This window comes from Eurosta solidaginis, chromosome 3 (genome assembly GCF_040869045.1).
Source record: "Eurosta solidaginis isolate ZX-2024a chromosome 3, ASM4086904v1, whole genome shotgun sequence".
Taxonomy (NCBI): domain Eukaryota; kingdom Metazoa; phylum Arthropoda; class Insecta; order Diptera; family Tephritidae; genus Eurosta; species Eurosta solidaginis.
The window spans coordinates 249,601,909-249,614,138 of record NC_090321.1 but is presented as its reverse complement, the minus strand read 5'-3'; the positions used below and the strand labels follow the sequence as shown (position 1 = coordinate 249,614,138).

The following is a 12,230-nucleotide window of genomic DNA, read 5'->3' as shown; positions in this document are numbered from 1 at the left end:
GCCGTTCCTGAAGCGAGCGTGATTTGATCACGAAATAGTTCCGAAATGATATTTTTTTCTTAATTGAAAATTTACTACGTCCCTGACTAGAAGGAAAGCTTGCATATTTTCACATATGGGGTATTCCATCCCATTTCGACCAATTTTGAACCCGACCCCTTTAGAATTGGCTGAAAGTTTTTCTTCTTTTTCTAGCTTACGAAAGGCGTTTTTCAGAATTTTTTCAATTTTTTTCATCCAACTCAAAAAAGTTATGAATTTAAAAAAAAAAACAGCGTTTTTGTTTTCAAAATGCTATAACTTTTTCAAAAATTGACCGTTTGGGATCTTCTTTTTTTTTTAATTTGTTTTTAAATGTGCAAAAATAAAAATTTTTTTTTATCAATTTTATTTATATAACAAAAAAATGTAAGAAAATGATTTTTAAGTATTCTTTTCTTTATATATTATGGTAATTTGTTACATTATTTTTAGAAAACTTACATGTTTACTGTGTCCTTCATTAATCCTGGTTATTTTAATCGTAGATTACCATAATATATAAAGAAAAGAATACTTAAAAATCATTTTCTTACATTTTTTGTTATATAAAAAAAAATTTAATTTTTGAAATTTTTTTTTACAATTAAATAAAAAAAAATATAAAAAAAATCGGCCCACTCCGGGATTAGTGGGGATGATTGCAGAATTGATTGAATTTTTTTACGAGAAAAAAAATGGCGAAATTCAAAAAATCTCGAAAAACTGAAAAATTAAAAAAAAAACTTTAAATTTTTTTTTGTATTTTATCCGAAAAGTACATTTAAAAACAAATTAAAAAAAAAAATCCCAAACGGTCAATTTTTGAAAAAGTTATAGCATTTTGAAAACAAAAACGGTGTTTTTTTTAAAAATTCATAACTTTTTTTGAGTTAGATGAAAAAATTCTGAAAAACGTCTTTCGTAAGCTAGAAAAAGAAGAAAAACTTTCAGCCAATTCTAAAGGGGTCGGGTTCAAAATTGGTCGAAATGGGATGGAATACCCCATATGTACATATATTCAAAGTTGCAATACTCGCATGTGAATGACACTATTTAAATTTTTATTAAATTTTAGCTGGACACATGATGCCATTGACTAATAATTCTATGCATTTGATGAGATGTCCATGCGATATCACATATACATATAAACATATGTATAAGCGACGCCTTGATGCCTTGGGTTCATTGCTCCCGTTGGTTAGCCTGGTTATGTTGCTGTTTTGCCTTCATAAAAAATACATACCTGCATACATACATACATATGCACATATTTTTGGTTGATTGCTTGACAGCTGCCGCTTGTGTGATTAACTTCACCATCAACATTGGTGATGTGATATCGTATAACAAATCTTGAATAGCAAGCACTGAAACGGCTATTCAACGCGAAAGAAAACTCGTCGCCAAATAGCTGAGTATCATAAATTTTGTATTGTTATTGTTGTAAAAGTTGGTGACTTGAATTTCATTTATGTACAACAATCGTTTATGCTCCAAATATGTTTGGCTACCTATATGTGTGGGTAGGTGTGTTTGTGTAGACGAGTTAGCAAAACGTTCCACTCCATTTTTCTATCGCTATGCGAAAACACCAAAATCTTTGCTGACTAGAAATATAAGAGGATGAAGAATAGAATGAATAAGTTGAAGCATATACAGGGACGTACAATAAAAGGGATACCTTTTTTGGAATTGTGAACTCTCATGAGGTGACTTGCAATTCAGTATTATAAGTTCACTCGAATCGATTCCAAAATATATTAAAGTTTCAGTGTTAGTTTTCTGAGTATTTCGCTCCATTAAACCTTCTTCTATACTCACTGTCGCCGACGAGTAGAGACCACTGCCACAGCACCAACAATATATATTTTTCGAAAAACTTTTCTCTCGAATACTCCTAGAACCGCCTCATTCTTCTACAGCATATAGTATGACAGGTATGATAAGTGATTCAAAGAGAAACGCAGTCCTTTACAACTTCGAAATTATGGCTGGCATATGTGCGCTGAATATTTGCTTTATGACCATCAAACCCATCTTTTCTGCTTCTTTTTCTAGTTTGGAGTGAACAGAACTCACAGGGCGTTTGCTAAGACCAATAATGTTTATTATATCAACATACGACAGCAATTGTACGCTCTTATAATGGACGTGCCATCACAGTGTAGAACAATCTTCTACTGCGTCGGGTTAAAAAAATGGCACGAAAGTAATGACCTTGTCTAAAGCGCTTTTTGTTTCCGGGTGGCTGGGAGAGAGAGAGTGGTACCCCCAATCCTCACTGGTGGTGTTGCTCAAGCCTTATTTCTTTTGCAGGGAACTTAAATTAAGACATGCCAGTATACAAACAACTTCTTTTCGCGCTGTCAAAGGCTACTTTGAAGTCGACAAAAAGAAGGTGAGTTTCGATTCTCTTATCGTCAGTCTCCTGCAGGATCTGACGCATCATGAAACGGTCATGGTCGGTACTAGATTTAACCGGTATGAACCCGCACTGATAAGGTCCAATCAGTTTGTTGACTATGGGCTTCAGTCTATCGCACAGTTCGGTAGATAGAAACTGAAACGCGACAATAAGTAGGCTTATTCCACAGTAATTGGCGTGGTTTGACCTATCGACTTTCTTGTGGATTGGGGGAAGTACACTTAACTCCAATCCGGAGGCATGTGCTCATCCCAAAATATTTTACATAGTTAGCATGCTCTTTTTCAATTTGTCTTTAAGCACACTCAGTATATCTGTTACCAGGTCGCCATTACATTCCAGCAGAATCGGCCCGGTCTTCCCCAGGATTTTTGGGAAGAATTTTCGGGTAATATTCCTAGCAGCCGACAACTGAAGCTTCTCGCAATCACGCCGTACTGTCTAACGTTCTTTCCTTCTAAATAGACCTTTACCTTCCTTCTTCGCGTGACAATAATGTTTCAATTAACCACGCGTTGCCGCGCCAGTAGTCAACGTGACAGTTTAGGCAGCATGTTTTATTTTTCAAGGGAGCGCAGCACTCCTCATCGTGCAGCTCGTATCTCGGCTGCCACAAGGTAGTAGGTAGTAGTCCGAGTCGATAGTTGGACGTCGTAGATTGTGCACATCCAGGCCACTGGGAGTATGCCTGCCGTCGATCACCATGTAATCGGTTTGATTTTGTGTCATCCGATCAGGAGACAACAAAGTTGCTACTGCATATGACCATATTTCGAGCTGCGGCGAAGTCAATCAGCTTCGACCCGTTGGGAGATGTTACATCGTGGAGACGCAATTTTCCGACTGTAAGGCCAAAGAGGAGGAGGAGTCTTATCATCACACCTGTGAACCGCAGTAGACTTCCAAATGTGCTTTTGTTGGTTTGGCCACTGTAGTAGAAGTCGAAAGGCCCTATCGTCCTTTTGCCTTGCCCCGGCCATTCTGCTTCCTGTATGTAATATAAGCCTTTCCTTTGACCAGGACATCAGTGGCGTGGGTGTAGTTTTGGCAAACTTTCCGAGCATATTTGAAGCCATCAGCGCAAAATTAGTGTAACCCCAATTTATTTTTGTTTCTCTTTCAGTGAAAAATATCGAATTATGTTAACTTTTAAAATATTTATTAGATGAACAATCACCTATTGATATACATAAATAGATGGCGATTTTATGGAGATTATTAAAAAATATTATACAACTACAATTCTGTGGTCATAAACAACCGCCTAAGTCCCATGTAAAAGGAGACCACAGAACTAATAACGAGATTCCGTCTCTTTTTCATTACTTATCACTGTACTTGAAGAACAAAGTAGAAGAGGAAGCAAGATAAAATCGTTGGCGGCAATATCGAACTACTTGTGGAGCAACAATATATTAAGCTTCGGAAAAACAACACTAAAATATGAAAAACTCCAAATAGCTCCAATCATCAACAAGCTTATTGCTCAGTTATTGCCCTGCCAATTTTATTGACTCGTGTATTCCATAGTCAAGTCTATGTCTCAGTTGGAGTCGGCATAGGAATGTGCTGCTCGCGTTAGTACAACATTGTTGCTTGTATTATTTATAGTGATGCTTCGTACAGAAGTGCTTTCGTTGTATGTATTCGTATTAGGGATGGGAGCGTATTTAAATAATGAGTCCCGAGTCCTTTTCTATTTCTAACCCTTACGTCCTGAACCTCATTATTGTTATTTGTATCGCTAAACTCGCCGGTATATGGGAAAATCCCTAAATTTCCAAGCACTTCGTAAGGGCTACCTCACTAGTTAGATCACACTGACAAGTATGCTGGACAGGACTTCAGGAGAAAGATATTAAGCCTATTTTGGACGTTATGGTTTCGGCTAAAAGGCGTTTCATACTTTCCAGTTCTCGAAGCAACAATAGGATTGGTTTCTGGAATAATCCCTGCTTTTGTTGAAAAAACGGAGCTTTTCAAGATTATAAGTAGTGTTTCTAAATAAGGTTTATCCATTAGGGTGTTATTCCAAGAGTGTTTTGGTAACACTATGGACACATCAGTATATGTAAGGTGATTGATGGTTGGATCGTTGGACGAGTCATCGATTTTTTGCCGAAAAGTTATAGACTTTTTATCAAAAAAATAAAGATTTGTTATCGAAGAACTTCCGATTTGTTATTGAAAAGTCATAGACTTCTTATCGAAGATTTCGGTTTGTTATCGAAATGATAACGTAATATTATCGATTAGTTGTCAAAAATTATAGATTTTTTTTACCGAAAAGTAGTTTGTTATCTAGATATTATTGTAATTGATAACAAGTTGAAAAAACTCGCAGCTTTTTGATAAAAATTCGAAATTTTTTGGATAATGTCTGTTATCGATAACAAGTTTTTTACCCTTTGCAAACAATCCGATAACAAACCGATAACAAATATATTTATACATAATTTTTACTCAAACCGAAAACTCGTCGATAACAGTTATTATCGATAACAAGCCGTTAGCATTTCCAATAACAATTCAGAGCACGCAGAGGTAATAAGGATATGTCAAACGATAGAGTTAATGATCGACACAGCTTTCGAAATTTGCCGTTTCCATCCGGAGTATAAAAAAAAATAGTTTCATCTTATCGTGCCCATCTCTAATTAATACCAATTAGTGGCAGCGCAGTTTCGTTTATGTAGTCGTTAGCGCTCCCAACTGTTGCTTTTCAATGGGCTGCACATACCGGTTATTGTTGTTGCAACTGTCGATCTCCCATTGTTGCTCCACTCACCACTATCGTCGACTGGCTTTCATTGTAAGGTTTGTGGATTTCTTTTTATACTCAGCTGAGCAGAGCTCACAGAGTATATTAACTTTGTTCGCATAACGGTAATCCGGAACGGCATAAACTAATCGAGATAGATATAGACTTCTATATATCAAAATGATCTGAGTGAAAAAAGAGATTCATTTAGCCATATCCGTCCGTCTGTAAACACGATAACTTGAGTAAATTTTGGGGTATCTTGATGAAATTTAGTATGTAGGTTCCTGGGCGCTCATCTCAGATCGCTATTTAAAATGAACGAAATCGGACTACAACCACGCTCACTTTTTCGATATCGAAAGTTTCGAAAAACCGAAAAAGTGCGATAATTCATTACCAACGAGGGATAAAGCGATGAAACTTGGTAGGTGCGTTGACCTTATGACGCAAAATAGAAAACTTGAAAAATTTTGGACAATGGGCGTGGCACCGCCCACTTTTAAAAGAAGGTAATTTAAAAGTTTTGCAAGCTGTAATTTGGCAGTCGTTGAAGATATCATGATGAAATTTGGTAGGCACGTTACTCCTATTACTATATGTGTGCTAAATAAAAACTTGCAAAATCGGATGACGAACACGCCCACTTTAAAAAAAAAATTTTCTTTTAAGTCAAATTTTAACAAAAAATTTAATATCTTTACAGTATAAAAGTAAATTATGTCAACATTCGACTCCAGTAATGATATGGTGCAAAAAAATACAAAGATAAAAGAAAATTTCAAAATGGGCGTTACTCCGCCCTTTTTCATTTAATTCATCTACAATACTTTTAAAGCCATAAGTCGAAAAATTTACCAATCCTTGTATAATTTGGTAGGGACATAGATTCTATGACGATAACTCTTTTCTGTGAAAATGGGTGAAATCGCTTGAAGCCACGCCAAGTTTTATACACAGTCGACCGTCTGTCCTTCCGCTCGGCCGTTAACACGATAACTTGCGCAAAAAACGATATATCTTAACTAAACTTAGTTCACGCATTTATCTGAAGTCACTTTATCCTGGAATAAAATATGGCCGAAATCCGACTATGACCACGTCCACTTTTCCGATATCGAAAATTACGAAAAATGAAAAAATGCCATAATTCTGTACCAAATATGAAAAAAGAGATGAAACATGGTAATTGGATTGGTTTATTGACGCAAAATATAACTTTAGAAAAAACATTGTAAAATGGGTGTGACACCTACCATATTAAGTAGAAGAAAACGAAAAAGTTCTGCAGGGCGAAATAAAAAGCCCTTGGAATCTTGGCAGGAATACTGTTCGTGGTATGACATATATAAATAAATAAGCGCTACCCGACAGAAGATGTTTTGGGTCACCCTGGTCCACATTTTGGTCGATATCTCGAAAACGCCTTCACATATGTAACTAAAGGCCACGCTATTTTAAACCCCTCACTAATACCTTTAATTTGATACCCATATCGTACAAACACATTCTAGAGTGACTTCTGGTCCACCTTTATGGCGATATCCCGAAATTGCGTCCACCTATAGAACTATGGCCCACTCCCTTTTAAAATACTCTTTAATACCTTCCATTTGAAACCCATGTCATACAAACACATTCCAGGGTTACCCTAGGTTCATTTTGCTAAATGGTGATTTTCCATTATTTTGTCTCCAAAGCTCTCAGCTGAGTATGTAATGTTCGGTTACACCCGAACTTAGCCTTCCTTACTTGTTTGTTTGTTAAATTTGTTTTGCGTTGTTTATAAAAATTCAAGCAACAAAGTTCGTTATTATGTTGTTCTCTATGACTTTGAGCTTTATCTGTTTCTCTTTCACATTTCGCTTCAATTTAAGTGATTTTACTTTACTCAGCATTGTTGGTCACAAATCGCATACATTTATACAACATCAACAAGCAACGATAAAAATAATAATAACAATATAAATGGCTGCAGTTGGTAAATGAAAGAAAAAAAAAATTAAATAAGAACAAGTAAGGAAGGCTAAGTTCGGGTGTAACCGAACATTACATACTCAGCCTAGAGCTTTGGAGACAAAATAAGGGAAAATCACTATGTAGGAAAATGAACTTAGGGTAACCCTGGAATGTGTTTTTATGCCATGTGTATCAAATGGAAGGTATTCAAAAGTATTTTAAGAGGGCCATAGTTCTATGGGTGGACGCCATTTAGGGATATCGCCATAAAGGTGGACCAGGGCTTACTCTACAATTTGCTTGTACGATATGGGTATCAAATGAAAGGTGTTAGTGAGTATTTTAAAACGGAGCGGGCCTTAGTTCTATAGGTGGACGCTTTTTCGATATATCGCCATAAAGGTGGACCAGGGGTGACTCTAGAATGTGTTTGCACGATATGGGTATCAAATTAAAGGTATTAATGAGGGTTTAAAATAGAGTGGCCTTTAGTTGCATATGTGAAAGCGTTTTCGAGATATCGACCAAAATGTGGACCAGGGTGACCCAGAACATCATCTGTCGGGTACCGCTAATTTATTTATATATGTAATACCACGAAAATTATTCCTGCCAAGAATCCAAGGATTTTGGATTTCGCCCTGCAGAACTTTTTTATTTTCTTCTACTTAATATGGTAGGTGTTACACCCATTTTACAAAGTTTTTTCTAAAGTTATATTTTTCGTCAACAAACCAATCCAATTACCATGTTTTATCCATTTTTTCATATTTGGTATGGAATTATGGCATTTTTGTTATTTTTCGTAATTTCCATATCGAAAAAGTGGGCGTGGTCATGGTCGGAATTCGGCCATTTTTTATACCAAGATAAAGTGAGCATTGGTAAGTACATGAACTAAGTTTAGTAAAGCTATATCGAGTTTTGCTCAAGTTATCGTGTTAACGGCCGAGAAGAAGGGCAGGCGATCCACTGTGTATGAAAACTGGGCGTGGTTTCAACCGATCTCGCCCATTTTACAGAACACAATTATCGTTATAGAATCTATACCCTATTGTACAAGGATTGATAAATTTTTGTTCGACTTATGGCATTAAAAGTATTCTAGACAAATTAAATATAAAAGGCCGGAGCCACGCCCATATTGAAATTTTCTTTTATTTTTGTATTTTGTTGCACCATATCATTACTGGAGTTGAATGTTGATATAATTTACTTATATACTGTAAAGATAGTCAATTTTTTTGTTAAAATCTGACTTTTAAATATTTTTTTATAGTGGGCGTGTTCTTCATCCAATTTTGCTAATTTTTATTTAGCACATATATAGTAATAGTAGTAACGCTCCTGCCAAATTTCATCATGATATCTTCAACGGCTGCCAAATTACAGCTTGCAAAACTTTTAAATTACCTTATTGGTGGGCGGTACCACGCCCATTGTCCAAAATTTTACTAATTTTCTATATTGCGTCATAGGGTCAACCCACCTACCAAGCTTCATCGCTTTACGCGTCTTTGGCAATGAATTATCGCACTTTTTCCGTTTTTCGAAATTTTCGATATCGAAAAAGTGGGCGTGGTTATAATCCGATTTCGTTCATTTTATATAGCGATCTGAGATGAGTGCCCAGGAACTTACATACCACATTTCATCAGGATACCTCAAAATTTACTCAAGTTATCGTATTAACGGACAGAGGGACGGACGGACATGGCTAAATGAATTTCTTTTTTCGCCCAGATCATTTTGATATATAGAAGTCTATATCTATCTCGATTAGTTTATGCCGTTACGGATTACTGTTATGCGAACAAAATTAATATCTCTGTGAGCTCTGCTCAGCTGAGTATAACAAAAATTACTTAAAGCGAGTGTCCAAATCAGTTTTACTGACTCGACGGCAGTGGCGTATATAGAAGGGTATCAGGTGCGACCAGGCCTCCATGATTTTAGTAATTCTAGATGATAGGCTGCGCGACTTACATACGTGTAGTAATCTACAAACCTCAGATGAATTCTATCTTTAGTAGGGGCCTTCATTCTATAGCACCATTTTGCTCTTGTTGCATGAGCGAAATGGTAATCACTTTCAATTTTTGGAGATCTATTATCTTCAGCTTCAAATTCTTGTAAATACAGATAGGCTTATTAAGAGTCGATAACTAATGATACTGATTCCCAATGCCTACTCTCAATCGATCCCCGGCCGTTGCACCTGGAATTGTGAAAGCACTGAGCACGTTATAAACAAGGCGAAAAATACCTAGAGATTGTGTCGGCCATCCAGAAATCTGCTGCTTTACTAAACCATATCTATCATCTATGCTTTATTATAATTTTAAGTGCTCCTATCTTAAATCAGAAAAATTAGATGGAACGTTAGTTTCATAAAAAATAACCATTTAAATAGGCCTTGTTTAAACAAAACTACGACTTTGTCAAAGAAAGGCTTCTGGAATTACGGTTGGTAAGGTGGTTGCTGTGTTGCTCGAATACTAATGACCCGAGCCGGAGTAGCGTACGGGATTCCTTTTTAATGCACTCTCTACTGGAACTATTTTGCAAGCCGTGTTTTGGATCAAACCATTTGGTTCGGTCAATGAAATAGCTGAAATTGTTTTCGGTGTATTTAGCAACTTTCTGAAGTTCTGACAGTATATATGTGCCCATAGTTTTAAACCTAGTTGGTGCTAGAGCTGAGCATTTTCGTATGAAGTGCGTGACTGTTTCTGCGCTGCCCATTCTATCAGCTTGCAGGCCAAGCGGTAAGTTTCCCTTGATTGTGGCAGTGATCCTATTATGGATCTATTTAGCAAGTCGTCTATGTTCCTACTATCCTAGATAGGCCAAGTCTGCTTGGTTATCTTGCAGGTGTCCGAGAAGCGCCAGTTGAAATACCGGTATATGCTGAAAACTGCTATGCATGTTACTTTTGATTTATGTAAGTGGATGATGTCTCTCGTTCAGCTTCCAGCATCGCCCGTAACTTGGCAATTTCTTCTGCTTCTCGTTGACCTCGATGTCACTGTGACAAGGAGACCATATAGGCTTGATATTTGAAAAGTTAGCTGCGACATGAATCGACCCCTTCTAGCTTCTGGAGTCTTAGACGTGAAATGAGACGTGAAAACGAAAACTATTAACTAACTACTAGTGGATCAAGCGTACTTGGAGATTTGAGACAAAAGTATCCACAAAATACTCTCAGTATCTAAGCGACTTAGACACGTTTTCAATATGTATATGTATATATCTGTCTACCGTTGCCCCATACAAAAAATTATTCTTTTATGACCTTATATCTGTTCTTATGGATCCTAGCTTACCAGGAGTTCGGGTGTATAATACATGCATAAACTCAGAAGGATGTAAAAATTGTAAGAGCAGAGTAATCTGGTAGTAATCCAAGAGTTCGATTTACATCGAATACGGATGAAATTCATGGTAAAATTAAAAATAGCTTGGCATTAGCAAGCAAAAGATATGAACAAAGTTTCTTACCCAATATAATTATACACCTCGTCATAGGCCAAAGCTCTGCTGCGCCACTGCTCCACGTGACCATCATATGCTATTGAGTACTTGGTTTCAGTCTGAGTTGCGGTCGCGTTACTTGGAGCTCCGAAACAAGATAAAAGCAAAAACAATATGAATAGACAAAAAAACATCAACATTAAATTTTTTCTTCAATTGTTTGTGGGTGCAGAATTTATAGAGCACGACTGGAAGAAAGAGAGAATAAACAGCATGAGAAGAGACGTTGGTTTGAATTGTATGGCCAGTGAGTGACAGACAACGTTTTATTGAAGGAAACATTTATTTGTTTAAGAAGGAAGCAGTAAAGTACCAACTGACATTTTCAGAGACGTTTTGTACGTAGTTAACATAGATGGAAGATGAAGGAAAAAAGGTGTGTGAAGTGCAAGCGGAATGTCGAACAATAAACGTAAATATATATAAATTTAAAAATAAGTATAATAATATATCAAATACCCAACTATGGGAAATAAAACCACAGCGAAGCAAATATATAAAACAAAGATATCAAACACAACAATGGGAATTATGGTATAACAAAACCGCCGACTACTTAGTGCGGTAAAGCAAACAAAGCACGAACTTCCTTCTTTTTGTTGCTGAATTAATTGTAGCTGCTTTTTCTTTCTATTTTTTACATAATATGAGATCACGCAACCGACATAAGATTTCTGTGCTTCAATGGGCTAAACTGTTTTGTTATAGGTTTGTAATGACTCATCCTGAGAGAAGTTAATAACTTCATTTCTAAAATTGCAAAAAACCAAAGATCGGATTTATATCGTAAAGTTTTTGAAACTTATTGGGCTACAAAGGCTTCGCTGGCTAGGCCGTGTTATGCGAATATACGAAAAATCTACGGCCAAGAAAGTATTTCAATCGGAACCACAGATTGGAAGCAGAGGAATATGAAGGAGGTAGAAGACTTGGCCTCGCTTGCTGCTTCCAATTGGTGTAAGTTATCGCGAAACGGGGATAACTGATAAGGCTTGCTACGCAACAGTCAAACCCGCTTAGGCGGTTAAGCGCAAATTAAATGATAATGATAAACTGGCGCAGGCACCTTTGAATTAGAGTTATGTAAGAAATGTATTTCTGCCTCAAACGCCTAGAACACGCTGCAATAGATGATGCAACTATCTTAATGGGTGAGACCAGAGAATGCATTTAACAACCGATTTCCAAGAACAAAAAAAAACTCTTTCAGTGGGATATGTATATTTTTAATTTGTTTTTTCGGTTCTTCACAGCAATTAATTTTTATTTTCAAATGTTTCCCACTGTCGCTTAGAATGTGATTTAATTTCAAAGGTTTTTTTAAGCTGTTATTTTGCGATCGTCTGCTCTGTTAGAATTAACATAATGTAAACTTAACGCTTAATACTTTTGGGATCAACCAGGATTATTTTGAGATCACTTTTGGATGGTTTGGGGTTAATGTTGTGATCATTTAGAGACTGTTCGATATGTTGGGATCACTATGGAACTATTTAGGAATTATATCGGAATTAACTTTGATTA

General features: G+C 36.4%; 1 protein-coding gene across 12 annotated transcripts in view; it reads left to right on the top strand.

The window, feature by feature from the left end:
• ASPP (Ankyrin-repeat, SH3-domain, and Proline-rich-region containing Protein) overlaps positions 1 to 12,230 on the top strand; it is a 504,012-nt gene that overhangs the window by 16,245 nt on the left and 475,537 nt on the right. For 3 of the 12 annotated variants that reach the window (XM_067775871.1, XM_067775877.1, XM_067775869.1), the window contains exon 1: positions 11,165 to 11,414. The exons of 2 other annotated variants lie outside the window; for them this stretch is intronic. The gene's annotated coding sequence lies outside the window, so the exon portion shown is untranslated. Of the gene's footprint in view, positions 1 to 10,955; positions 11,119 to 11,158; positions 11,415 to 12,230 lie in introns of those variants that run through there. 7 more of the 12 variants (XM_067775878.1, XM_067775870.1, XM_067775883.1 and 4 more) reach the window with 6 other exon arrangements.